The following is an 18,042-nucleotide window of genomic DNA, read 5'->3' on the forward strand; positions in this document are numbered from 1 at the left end:
GATATAATGCAGGCTCAATATTTTTATTAGACGAGGCTTCACTAGAGACTTTAATGTAAGCCACCTGTTGACTTGATTAATATATTTTCAGAGCTGGGTTGAAGTTTATGTATTATCTTGAGATGTTAACATTATTGTTTTTTTTTAATATTTGACTGTAGATGTGGCCTTTTTCTTGGATTTAATGACTTGCGTCTGAAATAAAGGAATAGTGCTGTTGATGCAATTACGATTGAAAGGTTCAATTTTTGATTATGAGGTTAGCATTTCAGAGTAACAGAAGGACCTTCCGCAATCTCCAACGGGATCCTACCACCAAGCATGCCTTTCTCTGCCCCCCCCCCCCACTCCCCCTGACTTTCTGCTTTCTACAGGGATTTCTCCCTATACAACTCCCTTGTCCACTTGTCCTGCCCCACTGAACTCCCTCCTAGTTCTTAACCTTGCAAGTGGAACAAGTGCCACACCTGCCCTGACACCTCCTCCCTCTCTACCATTCAGGGCCGCAAACTGTCCTTCCAGGTGAGGCGACACTTCACCCGAGTCTATTGGGGTAACTTACTGTATCTGGTACTCCCGGTGTGGCCTCCTCTATATTGGTGAGACCTGTTGTAGATTGGGAGACTGCTTCAATGAGCACCTATGCTCCATCCACTAGTAGGATCTGTCTGGAGCCACCCATTTCAATCCACTTCCCATTCCCATTCCAACATGTCAGTCCATTGCCTCCTCTACTGCTGTGATGAGGCCACACTCAGGTTAGAGGAGCAACACCTTGTATTTCATCTGGGTAGCCTCCAACCTGCTGGCATGAATATTGACTTCTCAAACTTCCTCCTTCACCATTCCCCATTTCTGTTTCCCTCTCTCACCATATCTCCTTACCTCTGCATCACCTCCCTCTGGTGATCTCTTTCTTCCATGGTCTTCTATCCTCTTCTATCAGATTCACCCTCCTCCAGCCCTTTATCTCTTTCACCAATCAACTTCTCAGGTCTCTACTTCACCCCCTTCCCCGCTTTCACCTATCACGTGCCACCTTGTACTTCTTCCTCCTCTCCTTGCACTTTCTTACTTGGCCTTCACCCCTGCCTTCCCAGTCCTGATGAAGGGTCTCGGTCCGAAATGTTGACTGTACTCTTTTCTGTAGATGCTGCCTGACCTGCCAAGTTCCTCCAGCATTTTGTGTGTGTTGCTTTGCATTTCTGGCAACTGCAGATTTTCTAGTGTTTTAGAAGGATAGGCTTTCTACTTTGCACTTTGTGTAGGTGCAGTATTAAGCTACAATGAGGTTACTTTATTTTGAAATATTTTAACACTTCCTTCATAATAAATATTCTCAAATTATCAGGAGCTGGACAATTTCTTACATAAAAGAATACATTGATAACAATATATTGGAATCACAAGTATACCCATATTACCCCATATCCATATACATTAAATTTAAACATAATATTGAAAAAGATACTTCTATTATACAAAAAAAATCTAACCCACTACCAGAGGAAAAAACCCAGCTGTTTGGTTAAAAAAAGGAAAAAATCCTTCTCATATAATAAAACATACTGTTAGCCAACATCTGCGCTTAATAGCAAATCGAAGATTTTGAAAATAATTCAAAAAAGGTCCCCACAATGTTAAAAAAATCTTGTCTAGGTTCAGAAATAGAACAGTGAATCTTCTGTAAATTTAAGCATGACATAACCTCATTTAACCAATGAGTATGAGTAGGCAGAGTGGCATCCTTCCACTTAAGCAACAATGCCCTCCTGGCTATAAGGAAAATAAAGGCCAAAGTATGCAAATCTTGTGACTCCTAAATAATATAATTTCCTCCAACAATACCAAATAAGGCAGTCAAAGGATTAGGTTTAACGCTTACTTTAAAAAGCACTGAAAAAGTTTGGAATATTTCCTTCCAATATTTTTCAAGATTCAGACAAGTCCAAAACATATGAATTAGTGAAATTTCTCTATTGTTACATCTGTCACAATAGGGAGATATATGCCAATAAAAACCAAAGCGTTTATCTTTAGTCATGTGGGCCCTATGAACCACTTTAAATTGTAGGAGGGAATGACGGGCACATAACAATGAGGTATTAACCAATTTAAAAATGTCATTCCAAGTATCCTCAGAAATTGGAATCTGTAAATCTTGTTCCCAGAGATGTCTAATTTTGTCTAAAGGAATATTTCTCATTCCCAACAACATCCCATAAATATTAAGTATAGGTCCATTATGGAAGGGTTTCAAAATAAAAATTGTATCAAGTAAATTATTATCTGGACTTTTAGGAAATGTATGTACTTGAGAATGCAAAAAGTCTCTAATTTGCAAGTATCGAAAAAAGTGGGGTTTGGGTAGGCTATACTTAGCTGACAATTGTTTAAATGAAGAGAGACTATCTCCAACAAACAAATCCTGAAAACGTTTAATACCCAATCTATTCCACTCTTTAAAAACTACATCAGTTATAGAAGGTTTAAAAAAAGTTAGAAAAAAATGGGACTTGAAAGTGAAAAACTCAATAAACCAAAATATTTTCTAAATTGTACACAAATCCTCAAGGTGTGTTTGACTACAAAATTATCAGTTAAATTACTTGAAGATAAAGGAATTGAAGATCCGAGAAGAGAAATGATAGAAAATTTATTAACAGAATTAGCTTCTAAAGAAACCCAGACCGGACAGTCCTCTTGATTAATATAATATAACCAAAACATAAGATTCCATATATTGACTGCCCAGTAATAAAACCTAAAATTGTATAAGGCTAAACCTCCATTCTTTTTAGCTTTTTGAAGATGAACTTATTTAGTCGAGAAATTTTATTTTTCCATATATAAGAAGATATAATAGAATCCAGAGAATCAAAAAAGGATTTAGGAATAAAAACAGGTATGGCCTGAAATAAATATAAAAATTTAGGCAAAATATTCATTTTACTAGAATTCGGCCTATCAACGTTAAAGAGTGGGGTGACCAATTTGATAGTGCCTTCTTAACATAATACAGAAGTGTAAAAAAGTCTTCTTTAAAAAGGAATTTATAATTCCTAGTAATTGTTACACCCAAGTAAGTAAATTGATTTTTTACAATTTTAAGAGGAAGGTTAGTATTAACTAATACCAAATTATTCAAAGGAAAAAGTTCACTCTTATGAAAGTTAAGTTTATATGCTGAAAACTGACTAAAGAAGGAGAGTAAAGAAAGTACGGAAGGTAAAGAAGACTCCACATTAGAAATGTAGAGCAAAAGGTCATCAGCATAAAGTGACACTCTGTGAATAATACCCCTCCTTAAAATACCAGTGATATCATTAGATTCCCGGAAAGCAATAGCTAAAGGTTCTAAGACCAAATCAAAAAGCAAAGGACTCAAAGGACAACCTTGTCTGGTTCCACGTTGAAGTTTATAATGGTTTAGAATTCTGAAAGTTAGTAAGAACCTGATCAGAGGGAGATAAGTAAAGTAATTTAATCTATTGAATAAAATCGGGCCCAAAGTTAAATTTTTCTGAAGTTTTAAACAAATAATTCCATTCAACCCAATCAAAGGCTTTCTCAGCATCTAAGGATATCACACATTCTGATATCTCTTTAGAAGGAGAATAAATAACATTCAATAAATGACGAATATTAAAGTGGGAGTATCGATTTTTGATAAATCCAGTCTGATCATCAGAAATAATAGATGACAAAATATTTTCAATCCTACGAGCCAAAAGTTTAGATAAAATTTTAGTATCAACATTAAGTAAGGAAATTGGTCTATAAGAACATTTAGTTGGATCCTTATTCTTTTTAAGAATAAGCAAAATAGAGGCCTCATAAAAAGATTGTGGCAACCTACCTAATTTTAAAAAGTCCGAAAGGACTAAATATAAATGAGGTATAAGCAGAGAGGAAAAGCCTTATAGAACTCTCCAGAAAATCCAACAGGACCCGGAGCCTTCCCTGAGTGCAAAGAGTGAACAACTTTGGCAATTTCCTCATAAGAAATCAGTTGATCCAGCAATTTTTGATTATCATCAGAAAGTGTAGGAATGTTAAATCGATCTAAGAAATTATTCATTATAGTATTATCTTTAGGAGGATCAGAACTATAAAGTTTCGAATAGAATTCTCTAAAAGTATCGTTTATTTCTAAATGATCAGATGTTTTATCACCATTAGCTTTACAAATTTCTTAAATTTGGCATTTAACAATAAGGTCCTGAATTAGTTAGCCAATAGTTTACCCATTTTATCTCCATGAACATAAAACTGACTTTTATCTTTTAACAGTTGAGTTTCAATTGGATAAGTTAAAAGTAGATTGTATTTAGTTTTAATTTCAACACGTCTTTTATATAAAGCAAGATCTAGAGCCAAAGCATATTTTTGGTCTAATTGTTTCAACTGATTGGCTAATTCAATTCTCTCCTTATTAGCTTTTTTCTTAACACTTGCGGTAGAAGAAATAATTTGTCCTCTAATATAAGCCTTAAAGGCATCCCATAAAATAAGACTAGAAGTCTCTTCTAGCATATTCTCTTAAAAAAAAAGTAATTTGTCTCTCCAAAAATTAAAAAAACTCCTTATCAAACAACAGAGTTGGATTAAAACGCCAGAATCTGTTTATTCGGGAGATACCCGGAAGATTTAAAGATAAAAACACAGAAGCATGATCTGAAACAGCAATTTCTTTATTTTCACGGAATTGAACCAATGGAATCAATTGTCTATCAACAAAAAAAAATCAATCCTGGGATACGTATGATGAACATGAGAAAAAAATGAGTACTCTCTATCTGTTGAATGCAAAAAGCGCCAAATATCAACACGATCACATTTCATTAAAAAAGATTGGATAAAGGAGGCAGATATACTAAAAGTCAATCGTTTAAAAGTTGAGTGATCTAAAACAGGGTCTAAACAACAGTTGAAGTCGCCTCCTAAAACCAGAGAATACAGACTTAAATCTGGTAAAAGCGTTCAAGAAAAACCTGGATCATCTATATTCGGGGCATACAAATTAGCAAAAACCATTAATTTATTATCTAACTTTCCTGACACTATAACAAAACACCCATTGGTATCAGCCACTACATTATGTTGAACAAAAGAAACTGTATTGTCTATAAGAATCAAAACTCCTCTAGCCTTAGCCTGAAAGGAGGATTGAAACATTAAGTCCTTCCAATGGCAGAAAAGACGTAAATTATCACATTTACAAACATGTGTTTCTTGTAAAATAAAATTGAGACATTCAATTTCTTAACATAATTATCTTATTACATTTCACAGGATGGTTTAATCCTTTCACATTAAAACTAAGTAAATTAATAGTATGGTCCATTTTAAATATTGCTTAAAAGAGAGGTTAGAATAAAATTGTCAAGAAAATATATCAGTAACCATCAGTCCAACACTCTTGATTTTTTTTGTTACATACTTCATGGAGATCTTGTGACTCTTGAGGATGATGTGGTGGTTTTGTGGACGTTATATGATGTAATTTTCCCGCCGATGTGAGGTCATGTGATGACCTGTTCTCAGCAGGTATATAAAAGGGAGACCCCTGGTGATGCAGTTAGTTTTCAGTTAGATCATCAGTCAGATTCTCCGCTATGCTGCGTATTAGTCTCATGACGCAGTATAGTTTTAAAACAGAGTTTTACTTTCTATTGTAAGGTACAGAAGTGTTGGATCGGTAGTTTCTTCAATCGCTGCCAGGTTTGTTGATGTAACTTTTCAGTAGTATTGGAGAGTGAAGACAGGATCCTGAAGGAATTGTTCGGTGGTTTTGGAGAGGATCAACCATTATTGAAATCGTTCAAGTAAGAGTGATCTGCATGAGATAACCTCTGCTAAAGCAGCAGAAAAGGTTGTGCAGTATCTAGTCTATTCTACAGAGAAAAAGGTCAGTGCCTTTAAACCATTATATTTCCATCGTCGAGAATCCTGCGGACAAGGCAGGTTCCGGCTGAGATCGGCAGTAACATCTTTGAGGAATTTTTTATTTCAGGAAAGTCTCTCCTAATTGACTGTATACATCTCTTGGACTTTCAAATTTACTATTTTAAGAACTGTGTTCCAATTTACCACTTTAAGAACCAGTACTGAGTGTGGGTTTGTTAAATGGCCGCATAGCAGTTTACTTCCGGTTAAGGTTTTCATTTGTTTATCTTTTTACTAATTTTGAGCTGAGTTTAATAAATGTTTGTTTGTTTTTATAAAACCTGACTCAATTCTTTATTCATTGTTGCCGGTCACATGACATTTTAAACCACTGACTAAATGACTAAATCATTGGTAACCCTCAAACATTGGCACTGTGTGACATCATCACCAAAAGGCTATGTCAACATTTTCTATCTTAAATTAACAGAACTTTTGATTTTTGATGTCACCTATTTTATATCTAGAAATTGAATTACCTGCTAAGTAAGTCAGAAAGTAAGGTCCAATGCATTCTCTTCATGTGTTTCTCTATAGAAATTCATCTGCATTAATGGATAGCAGTAGAGCTCTACTGTACTTTCTCAGTGAATTCAAAGTTTATTGTATTCAGTAAAATGTCATCCAGAATCAGAGTATCGCAGTTGTTATAGAACTTTTTTACTACTATTGGCCAGGGTTGGATTTTAGACAAATTGTTTGGGGGTCAGGAGTAGAAATATTTGTTATTTACTCTCCCTCTAGCCATATCCATAGCATGTTAAATTTGTTATCTCGTCTGAATAGAGAAGCTCCACCTAGACCAGGAAAGTACAGTATAATACCCATTCTGTAGCTCTGTCTGAACATACAGTCCTTTGTGTTGTATACATGGAGCTAAATATTCCCAAATTGCCATGAGAAGGCTACATTATGCCAAAGCAAATGCATCTGAATTAAAAGGCTGTGGGAAACAATAGTAACTGTTTTAATGAACAGAAAAATATTAATAAAATTTGCCTCTTAAGACAGATACTATATTGGCCATAACCCTCAAGAGAAACATCTATCATTTTTTTTCTATATTTTAATGGGAATTCATGTTGATTTTTGTAATAAACCACAGCCACAACTGCCATCTTAAACAACTGTCAAAATTGGCACAATGTCAAACAAGAAGTAATCTACAATGGTACCCATTCTTGCATATGTCATAGTGTACTTTCCTGTGGTGCTCCACACAGAAATCAATCTTATTCTAACTTCGGGGACTAATATTGCTGCTATCACCCATATATAATTATTCCCAACTGTTCTGGTAAGATATGAAATGACGTATTGGTGCACTTTCCTTTAACTATGGGAACAATAGAATTAGGTGTGACACCGGAAACATGTCAAATGCACATGTAGGAGAAGAAAGAACAATTTCCTTTGCAGCAAGTATGACACAACACTATTAAATGACATATTGTTAATAAGGTCTTGTTTCAGCACATATTCAGTGTCTAACTTCATTAAACATGTACTGCAGGTATCAGTTTGATCCTGATTTTTTTTTGAGCAACATAAGTACAGAGATAGAAGTTATGGCTATTGGTTACCGGTTTTATAGTGTGTTCAGACCAAGGAACGGGGAACCCTATATGTAAAAGCTTGCATTTTTTTTACCCTTTTCATTGAACTGCTTACTAGAGCTGGTGTTAAACTGAAACACTCTGAACCCAACTCTTCAGCATGGATTTGTGTTTTGTTTGAAATTGAGGCTGCCAACATTACGTAGCAAATCTTGCAGTTATTCAGCAAGTCTTTCACATTATATTGAAGCAAGTTTCACTGTGCAACTAGATTGTACACAAGCTCTTTCAACAGCTGGGAATATCAAAATACATTGATACAAACGTGGCAAATCACTTCCTCGCCCAGTATAGCAGATTGAATTAATTAATTGTTAAATATCATCTTCTTTCCTTTGTTTTATCTACTGTCTCCTAAAGCACTGGCTGCATTAAAATAACTTTTCAGTTATCACTGGACAACAAATACTTTCAAAATCCTCAGATTTTTTTGTCAATATGATAGACTGCTTGAACACAAATATCATTTCAGATTACTTGTATCATGTAGGAATTTGGAGAAACAAGAAATTAACTTTTATTGAATGTAATGCATAATGATGCTGAAACTTTGCACAACTTCAACTAAGCTAAAAATGTTTTGTTGATGATATTCTTTTAACTCAAATGTTTGAGGCTTCTCGCTTTAGCATCTAACAATAATCAGTCAGTATTGATGGATAACACTTGCCCTGATACCTTTTCTCCATGATAGCAATGTCCTGGTGAAACATTTTACTGTGCTATCACTGACAGCACCAAGATTTGTGGGGAAGAAGTCTAAGTGGAAATGCAGAAAACAAATCTTCAGTGACATGTTGCGCTTCATAGTTTTGTATGCTTGAAGCATGTTGTCAACCAACTACATACGGATTGGTGCTCTGTAGTTGCCAAGAAAATTTTCAACAACATTCTTCAATGCCTTCTACGCGGTTTTCTCCAGTCCCACTAGAAGCTCATCAAATTGTCTGCCATTGATTACCTGTTTGATTTGTGGACGAACAAAAATGCCTTCCTTAATCTTGGCATCAATTATTCTGATTTGAATTATGAATTGAAGTAACAAATATAGGCGATTTCAAAAAATGGTGTGTGATATGGTAATTTCATGGTGACTGTCATGATCAGCAGCTAAAAATCCATAAGATACACTCAAAAGTTTTTAGGAAACAAACTCTTGTTGTCCAGTGTATTTGGAAGTGTGTGCTCCTGATTTTATGTTTTCTGGACTGATGGGAAATAATAATTGCAAGACATGTACTGTATATATAAAATCCTGTGGTTTCTTCTTTGTTGACAACTTGTCTTAATCCCTACTTTAGTATTATTAGTCATTCTTGCTTCAATGAGTTTGGGAATTGGCATCCTATTTCCAACTCCAATCACTTTTTAACACCCACAAGATGTAATACCATAGATTGAAGGAAGAATAAGATCTTGACTCACTGTTTCAAACTCATTGAAACCATGTGAATGTTGCTTCGGTTCACTTGTGAAATCTCTGACTAAATTTGCCAATTTAGTTTGTATTTCTCTTGTGGATTCCTGCCAAATGGGAACTCTGTTGAGACAGTTCAAACTTATTTTACTTAAAGATTTTACAGATTCCAACTCATGAGACTTTAATTCCACTAGTCTGGTCTGGAATCAAATATTGCCTTTAGAAGTGAAAGGACAATTTACTACCATATGCCCAAAGATGGTACTAATTTTTAAATATTGCCCTCCATAATAAGGTAGATCTATGTTGTATCCAATTTGTTTTCCTCTAGTTATTTCCCCATCAGTCAAAATTATTTTTCCCCTCTTATTTGCTCGGTATCTGTAACTTCAGTGATGGGTTGGTCAGGAAAGCACATGGAGTGTTGTGGAATGCAGAAGATGATAATATTCCTCTGGAACCATGCTGCTTCACTTTGCTCTCAGAAAATAATATAAATTTCTAAGACTTGCCTACTTGCCAATGGGTTTCACTCAGCAGATGATTAGATCTGTGTCATATGTATGTCATAGGACTCCAATATATACAGATTAACATGGCCCCTGTATGTCATGGGACCCCAATATACACAGATTAAAATGGCCCCTGTATGTCATATGTGTGTCATAGGACACAAATATACACAGTTTAACATGGCCCCTGTATGTCATGGGACCCCATAAATACACAGATTAACATGGCTCCTGTATGATTCACTTTAGCACCTGAGCACAGTAACAGGTAAAATAGAGGCACTGTGAGAACAGGGCATAAAATACACTAACTCATTGAACTCTGTTGGTTTCTCATTTCAAACTGGGCCGTTTGTGTTAAAATCTATCCCAGTGAAGTACTTAAATGTGAAAAAAATGCATAAACTGGTAAAACCACCTAAAAAGAATAATGAAATGCAAATACCAAAAATGTTTAATTGACAAAATAATTAGATTCAACCAAATTTGTCTATCGGCTTTTTGATTTATTATCTCTGAATCTATGCATTCAAATGATACAAGTTAGATGTTCATTTGTGCAGAATTTCAGTTCCAAAGCTCTCAGGAAGCCAGGTCCAAAGGAGTTGTAGGATTTGTTACATGTAAATGTTACAAACTGAAGAATGTTGTAGTTATTTGGCAACAATAATTGTCATCTTGAAAACATTACCCTGCCTGCATGTTGATCTAGCTGTAACCTTATTGGACTGGAGAAAAACATATGCAAGGAAAAAGCAAAAAAGGACATTCAAAGAATGCTGAAGTCTGTGCAACACAAATTTACCGTGGGGCTCATATGCCTAGATATCAGCTAAATTCACAGAAACATTAATTTTGTCAATAAAATTAAACGAGTAATTACTCAGAGACAGAAAATCTGAGCATTTCCCACAAGCTCAGACAGGGATTAGTTTCTTAATTGAGAACATATTCAATACTAGTCAATAAATTGCGACATATTACTGTTTGTTTGCCATCTTGGCCAGGTTGACTAAGGCACAATCCAGAAAGTTAAGGAGTGAATATTAAGATCTAACATCCCACACATTTCAAAATGTTATCTATTCATACCTTCCTAATGTTATTACAATATACCTTATTCAAGTTATTAAATATATATCATGAATAGCTCCCTTGTCACCATAAATAAGGACACTTGGTCAGTTTATTTAGATGAACATTAGTACAGTACTGAAAAACTGATTCCTTGCTAACTTCCCCCTTTCTAATTAACAATCTTAAATTCAGTTGAATTCTAATTCCAGATTAATTTGGGCTTCCTTGGTCAAGGGCTCTCTACAACTGCTCTTTCCATTCCTCTTAAAACAAAAAAAAAGTCTTAAAGATACAGTAGAAGGAAAAAAGCAAAACAGTGACAAATTAGTTCTGTGATCTAGCACATACTGAACATTGTCAGACATCATTCATGGAATAAGAGTGCAAGGATGGATATCTAACTTGGCCAAAGACGCCTCTTGCCAACCTATGAATCATTTTTATAATTGTGTTCACAGATGGACAAAAAGATATGTTTCCCTTTGGGGCAAAGTCTGTAAGGAAAGCTTACAGCTTTAGCAGAATTAACCCATTGATTCATTTATGCTATTCTATGTAATTTTCTGTTTTGTTTTACTCTTTTATTTTGTTTCTAAACTGATTAGTGCCATCCAGCATATCTAAGCTACGTTTTCTCGCCTACATACCATTACTCTGAAACCTGAGGTTTTGCATTTGTGTTCTTCTCAGAGCTTTCTTTGAGATAGAATTCCAGGGTTAGGGAGAACGTGTAATGTTCAAATCAGGGAAGTCGGTGACTTACAGGGTAACTGAATTTGATAATGTGTGTATTAGTCAGGAGGTCTGCTCTATCATGCACAGTTTAGGCTTTCTTCAGTGTTATTTTGGCTGTACTGTTACAGGCAATTGATAAAGTATTCTGTCACACTATTGTCTTGTATCCTGTAGATGGAGAAAAGGCATTGAGTTGTAAGGAGTTAAGAGTATTCAGTCCTTGTCATTTGTTCATCTGACTGTCTATTAATTTTTTTTTGTCAGTGGTAAGCTCCCTGATAGTAATAATGACCAGATTTTGTGCTGGCAGTACCACTGAATTCTGTGATTGTGAAAAGAAGCTGATAGCATATACACATTTATCTCAGCAATGATCATTGACATATGACGTAAATGTTGTCTGCTACTTGTCTTACTTTGCTCAGTGTGATCTGTTTTAATTTTGGAAATGTGAGTAGACCTGAATATTGTGGATTTTTCTGCAATGACCCTGATTATATTATGGAAGGAAATATCAGTAGAGGCAAAAAAAAAAGCCTTACTCACAGACACTTGCAGATACTTTTTGGGGTTTCAAACACTGAGCTCCAGCAACAATGGACATCTTCCTCACCTCTAATACGAGTTCACCTTTCATAGGGCTTCACTGTGATCCTCAGCAATGTCCTTGCTTGTGCTGCATGATACAAAGCTCAGTTAAATGCTAAACTGATGTTAAGAACATTTCCTTTCACCTTTTGAAATTGATCAGTTGTATGAATTTAATAAAATCTAACCTTTATTACAGTTTTTTTTAACAGATTTTCCATAGGTTTTTAAAAAAAAACATATTTTCAAACATCTTTTATTAAATTATTACCACTGAGAGGGAGGAAAAGCACATATTACTTTTGTTATGACAGTATCCTATGCAGCTGGGAATGATTTATTCCAGGTGGTAATAATGAGCATCAACTCACTATGTTTCCAATAATAAAGCATTTTAACCCAGACCATATAAGTGGGTCTTCTGCAGTGTTGATTTTGTTAACTTGCAAGTTCACATCATAATTATAGATAAGGGAGACTTTTCAGCCCATCTTTAAATGGTTCCCACAGTTCTTCTTGCCACCCTTTCCCCACCCCCTCATCCACACTCTGTATCTAATTACTTCTTCATTGGCTGCAGGGATTTCACAACTACCACAATGCATGATCATACTGCATGAAGTTAAACTTATTAGTCTTTGATTGTATGTGCCTATTACCACATCTTAAATTTGAAAATGTATATCAGATATCTTTTCTCCCTCAAACAATTTACCATCTTGAATCTACACAAGGATGTTTGTCAAGTGAGTAGAATTCAAACTTGATGTTAGTAAAAGATATGTGTGTACGGGGGGTGATTGATAAGTTCGTGGCCTAAGGTAGACGAAGATGAGTTATTAACTTCAAACTTTCTGCATTTTCACTCAAAGAGCTGAACTGCACGTGCATGTAATGAGAGCTGTAAAACTCATCTCCTTCTACCCTAGGCCACGAACTTATCAATCACTCCTGTTGCGGACCACTTCTGGAGATCCAAGACGCCGACTTCTACAACGAAGGGATCCATATGCTCCACAACCACTGGAATAAGGGTGTAAATGTAGGAAAAATAAATGTGCTAGGTTTTCTAAAATTGACTCCTTCTACTGTGGGCCACGAACTTATCAATCACCCCTCATATTTTGAGAAGTCAGTTTGCACCATAACTGTTTTCCTCTCACATTGCCAAGACAAATTTTAATTCCCAACTAACCACAATTTCACCAACCCACCAAGAGTTCTATGGGTCCCTCCGAATGCCTGAGATCCTACTAGTACATCAAATATTAACTATGTGGCTACCTGTACTGCCTTCAGGTGTTTACTCACCTCCCTTGTTTCCCACAACTGTGATGGAATACTGACATGTTCCCTTTAGGTAGAGAGGTTCAATTGTCCAAACTGGGATCACTTAGGTATATAGATTGCTGTTAATGAGACCTACTTGTACTTGCAGATTTCTGAATATCAAAACAACCAGCATGCCTGGCCAAACCTTTACTTTCTACTCAGGCTCAGTGAAGAGTTATAGAATCAAATCATAATTTGGATAACATAAATCTGAATGAGCTTGGGTGTGAAGGCAAAAGAGAGTGCAGGTGCTGGAATGGGGAACAAAAGGCAGAAAGATGACAATTCAGCAGGCAAAAGCTAACCTGTAAATGGAGAGTTCAGGTCCAGTTCCTGCATCAGGCTGCCTGTTTTTCACCCAGCAGTGTGGTCAAATATTAAATGGATTAATTTTCTTTATTTCATCTCAAGTGGAAGGAAGTGCAATATGGAACGCAATATTTAAAACGCAGATGATTTATGTAAACATACACTTGATTAAATATTAACGCTTTTAACACATCAGAGTACAGGTCCTATTTGCACTCCCACGAAATAAAGCTCAGGATGTCTGAGTGACACGTGAACGTGAGTATACATCGACACGCAAAAACAGAGAACAGTGGAAAATATTCCTTTTTGGTCTGATGTACTTCGGAGCGCACCCTTTTAGTTAATCTAATAATTATTGCCACTCAAGTAATAGAGCAATGTCTAAAAAGTTGAATGTTGCGCAAGGCGGCTGCGAATAATTCCGCGTCTTGCGTGTAAAAAGGTTTCGTGAGGCCCAGGACATTTGCGGTGTGGAGTAAGTAGTGTGCGGAAAAGTAACTTCAGTGACATAAAATACTATAGATGCTGGAATCTGGAGGAAAAAGCCTACTGCTGGATGAACCCAGTGGTCAGGTTGAATCCGCAGAGACAGAGGCATAGTTGATGTTTCGGGTCGGCACTATGCACCAGTCACGTGCAGGGTCTCGACCTGAAGGGTCGACCATCCCTCTGCCTCTGCAGATACTGTTTAACCCGTCGTGTTCTTCCCGCATTTCTTTTTCCCCGCACAGAAGACTTGTTTGCAAATCTCCACATAAGACACCGCAGCAACTGAATTTGAATTTATCATCACCTGCGTGTACATTGGATTGAAGACAAGGCTACGTAGCAAATTGGAAGAAGGAGAAGGTCTTCCCTCTGATATAGATTCACAATTGAAAGTAATTGATCCGCAACGAACATGTATTGCAGTCTATAGAAAGCGGGATTCCGCGATCTCTTCGCACTTGTAACAGGAGAAAAGATTTTGTTTCGCAAACCCTGTTAATGAGATAAGACTATAGATAAAAAGGCACTTGGCCTGTCTAGCCCGACTTGCGGAGACTAAAGAGATCGTGCAACTAGTCCCCAAAATATATTCCCTCAAATGAGTCTTCCTCCGAGATTTTTTGCAACATCTGGGAGCTCGGAGTAAGAACTGCTAATTTCAGAGGTGATGTTTCGGATTAATTCTGCCAGCCACGCTTCTTGGTCATAAAGTAAATTGCACGGATAAAGTAGAGCCAGAATGGTTATTGCTCATTCTACTTTTCCATTTAATTTATTGATCACTCGGACTACAACGCGCACACGATCAGATTACTTTTTGTTAGTAATGATTTGAAGAACTCTCATGAATACAATTTATTGGCAACTCTCCTATACCCTGTAGTTCAGTCTTCAAATAAAATTAACCTTTAAATCAATATTCTTGCATATACTGTATTTCCAATGCCGCGAGTTACCAGTGATCTTAGTAAAACATCATAAGAATTTCTCTGAATTTCGTCTCCAGTAAAACGATTTCCACACCTTTATTTTTCGCTTAAGTAATTCCGCTGAATATCTGACACCTGATAGTATGTGTATTAATATATGAAGCATTTTCCAATTCCTTCGGGCAGAGTACATTACATCGGTTAGCACTTATGAAGCACATAGTCTAACCATACTTTTGGAAGACGGATTATCAGGAGCCGCCTATTAGAAAGCTGGAAAGGATAGTTAAATCACGAAAATGCACAACTGCAAAACGTTTATTCAGCCTCGAAAAGGAAATGCGGGTTTTTTCTTGAAGTTAGAAAATTGTAAATCCACCGTATTTGCCTTAGTATTTGGTCAGAAAATTAGTTCCACATGTTGCCATGGTGAACCGATTCGAACCCAGGCTGCCTATAGGTGGCAATATGCAACTGTAAGTCAGCCGGTTACTTCCACTCGTCCTTCCCTCTTCAGGAATCAGAATCAGGTTTATTATCAGCGACATGTGTAAAATTTGTTGCTGGGCAATACATAAAAAATACTACAAGTTATAATAACGAATATGTACAAATAAACAGCACGATAAGAGAGCAAAATATTGAGGTAGTGGTCATGAAATCTGATGGCAGAGGGGAAGTAACTGCTCCTCAAACATTGTGTGTCCGTCTTCAATCTCCGGTACCTCCTCGCTGATGGCAGTACAGTAATGAGAAGGGCAAGGTCCTGGATGGAGAGTGTCCCCAAAGATGGCTGGCTGGATGCAGCCTTTTGAAGACATCTTCGATAGTGGGGACTTGGGAGGCTAGTACCCATGATGGGGTGGGAGCTCTTCCTTATCATCACAGTCCCGTCCCCCCGGTCATCAAGAGAGCAGAAGGAGTGCCAGCATCCAACAACTACAAAACGCATTTACGGATCAGTAGGAAGACTGCTTAAGCTCTATCACTTTCTGTTGCACGTAAAATATCTCACAGGCGTTCACTAAGTGAATCGCAATTTTAAAACAATAAACATTAAAGTATTTTCCTCCGTGGATATCTTACTTGGATATAAATACTACTTCGTAGTATGTTCTGGACTATTGATACCAATACCACATTAATTGAAAATGATTTAATTTTTATTGGTTGGTGAACTTCCTTCACAAAATGTGCATTTCTTAAAGAATTTCTATGTTGATACAATTTTAGGGCGGTTCCAAACTTCGACGTAAAATACTGTATTTTCATTATTTGCTACTTTGCTGAAGGCAAGAAAGAATTTGAAAGGACAACTAGACGCCCACCCAAGTAACCAGCAAAACTGATAAGAGTCGTGAATAGAAAATAACTAGGGAGATAAAAAAAATGCCCACTTTGTCAGATGTAGATGGATGGATAGAGCGGGGAAGGGTTAGAATGAGGAATAGTTAGGCATTATCTGACTGACGCTGATTTCTGTTGGACCAAATGAACCATTTTAAACCGAAAATGTCTAAAGTAGATGTCACCTCCAATCTGTCATGTCTGTCTTTTTATAGAATTGTCCCATGCCTGTCATAACGATCTGCAAATGACTGAAATGTTTCCTCTTACAACTCTGCAGCACCTGAAACAACCGTGCGGCTCAGCGCCCGCTCAGCTTTCTTCCTCCTCTTCCCCATATTGTTATGTCTGTGTGAATGAACACTAATCCATTTCGCTATTTATGTCCCGGAAAAGTGTCACTGGATTATTCTAAATGTATCGTGGGCCAAAGAGAGTCTTCCGGGGCTAATCATTCTCAAAGACATTAAACAATAGGAATTATTATGCACGGCTTCGCAGAAAACGACCACGAGTTATCATCATAAATCAGAAATTCGTGGATATAAAATAAACAATTTATTATTCTAATTGTGTTCCAACATTTGAAATAATGGGTGTTTGAGAATAAAATCCTTTGGGTATTCATTGCGTGGGATAGGTCAGATCTATTGCACTGAACTAACCATGAGAAATTGAGCTGTACAGTTGAAGATTGCCACTTGTCACACTATTAATTTGCAGTATTTCCAATGCAACATATACACATTTGACTTTGACAATGGACTTCAAACAGATCTAATTGGTTAATGCTGGGAGGAATAACTTTAAATTAAATTAAAGATACATTGAAGTGAAAATAAAATTGAAGCTTTGTTTTAAACATTACTCGTTTCTTGAAAGATACGATCATTCATCTTCCTTAAGATTTGGGGGTTATATAATTCTATGAGTAATTTGGGGTCAACAAGAAACTAACCTGAACGTGGATTTATTATTTTTTTGTTCAAGGGACTGAGATTGGTCCGGTCACATTTCTTTCCCTTTTTTTTTCCTCTGACATTTTCATGTACCGGAGCGGATTTGCGTCACAAGTACAACTTGCGAGACGAGATAAAGTTGCACAAATATTGAAAACGGAAGTTCTAGCAGTCATTATAAAGTTTTTCTCCGGAAGAAATAATGATTTCTGCTGTATCCTAAAATACTAAACGGGCTCTATTTTAAGAAAATCTAACAGGCATATCCGCTCATTTACTTCGCGTTCAAGCACATCAAAACAGGATGGCTATCAACGATGTGAACTTAATAGAGCTCGACATTTCCTCCACTGTGAAGATTGGTCCAGGGGAGAAAATAAAACAGCCTTTATATATTTGCCGTTGAAACAAATACTTAAGAATGTACTGAGCACACATAAAACAAGGTGCTTTCCATTGTTACTGAATCCCATGAAAACAATTCATTTGTAATTGCTATTGTCATTAAACCAATCGAAGTGGGTTAAGGTTAGAGATGCAGGGCAATTACGTACGTTTCGATAATGCACTATTGTTATAACGTCAATTGCAGGAGGTTAAGGTTAAATGTAAATCAGCTGCATTGTAAGGTTAGGAGGCGGCGTTGGCCGACACACAGAATGGGGCTGTTCTTTGAACTAGAGAAGACATCTACACTTGCTCTTACAGTGTGAAGAATTTTTATTAGATAGCTCTCTGGTATCGAAAATCTCAATATTTAAGTATTTTCAAACGTTG

The 18,042-nt window shown here is 36.5% G+C and overlaps 1 long non-coding RNA gene across 1 annotated transcript in view; it reads right to left on the reverse strand.

Moving 5' to 3' along the window:
• LOC134350113 (uncharacterized) overlaps nt 1-11,933 on the reverse strand; it is an 85,848-nt gene extending 73,915 nt beyond the window's left edge. Inside the window, exon 1 of the long non-coding RNA XR_010018817.1 lies at nt 11,923-11,933. This is a non-coding gene — a long non-coding RNA (uncharacterized LOC134350113). The remainder of the gene's footprint in view (nt 1-11,922) is intronic.
• Nucleotides 11,934-18,042: the final 6,109 nt, after the last annotated feature.

The sequence above is a fragment of the Mobula hypostoma genome, chromosome 8 (genome assembly GCF_963921235.1).
Source record: "Mobula hypostoma chromosome 8, sMobHyp1.1, whole genome shotgun sequence".
NCBI lineage: Eukaryota > Metazoa > Chordata > Chondrichthyes > Myliobatiformes > Myliobatidae > Mobula > Mobula hypostoma.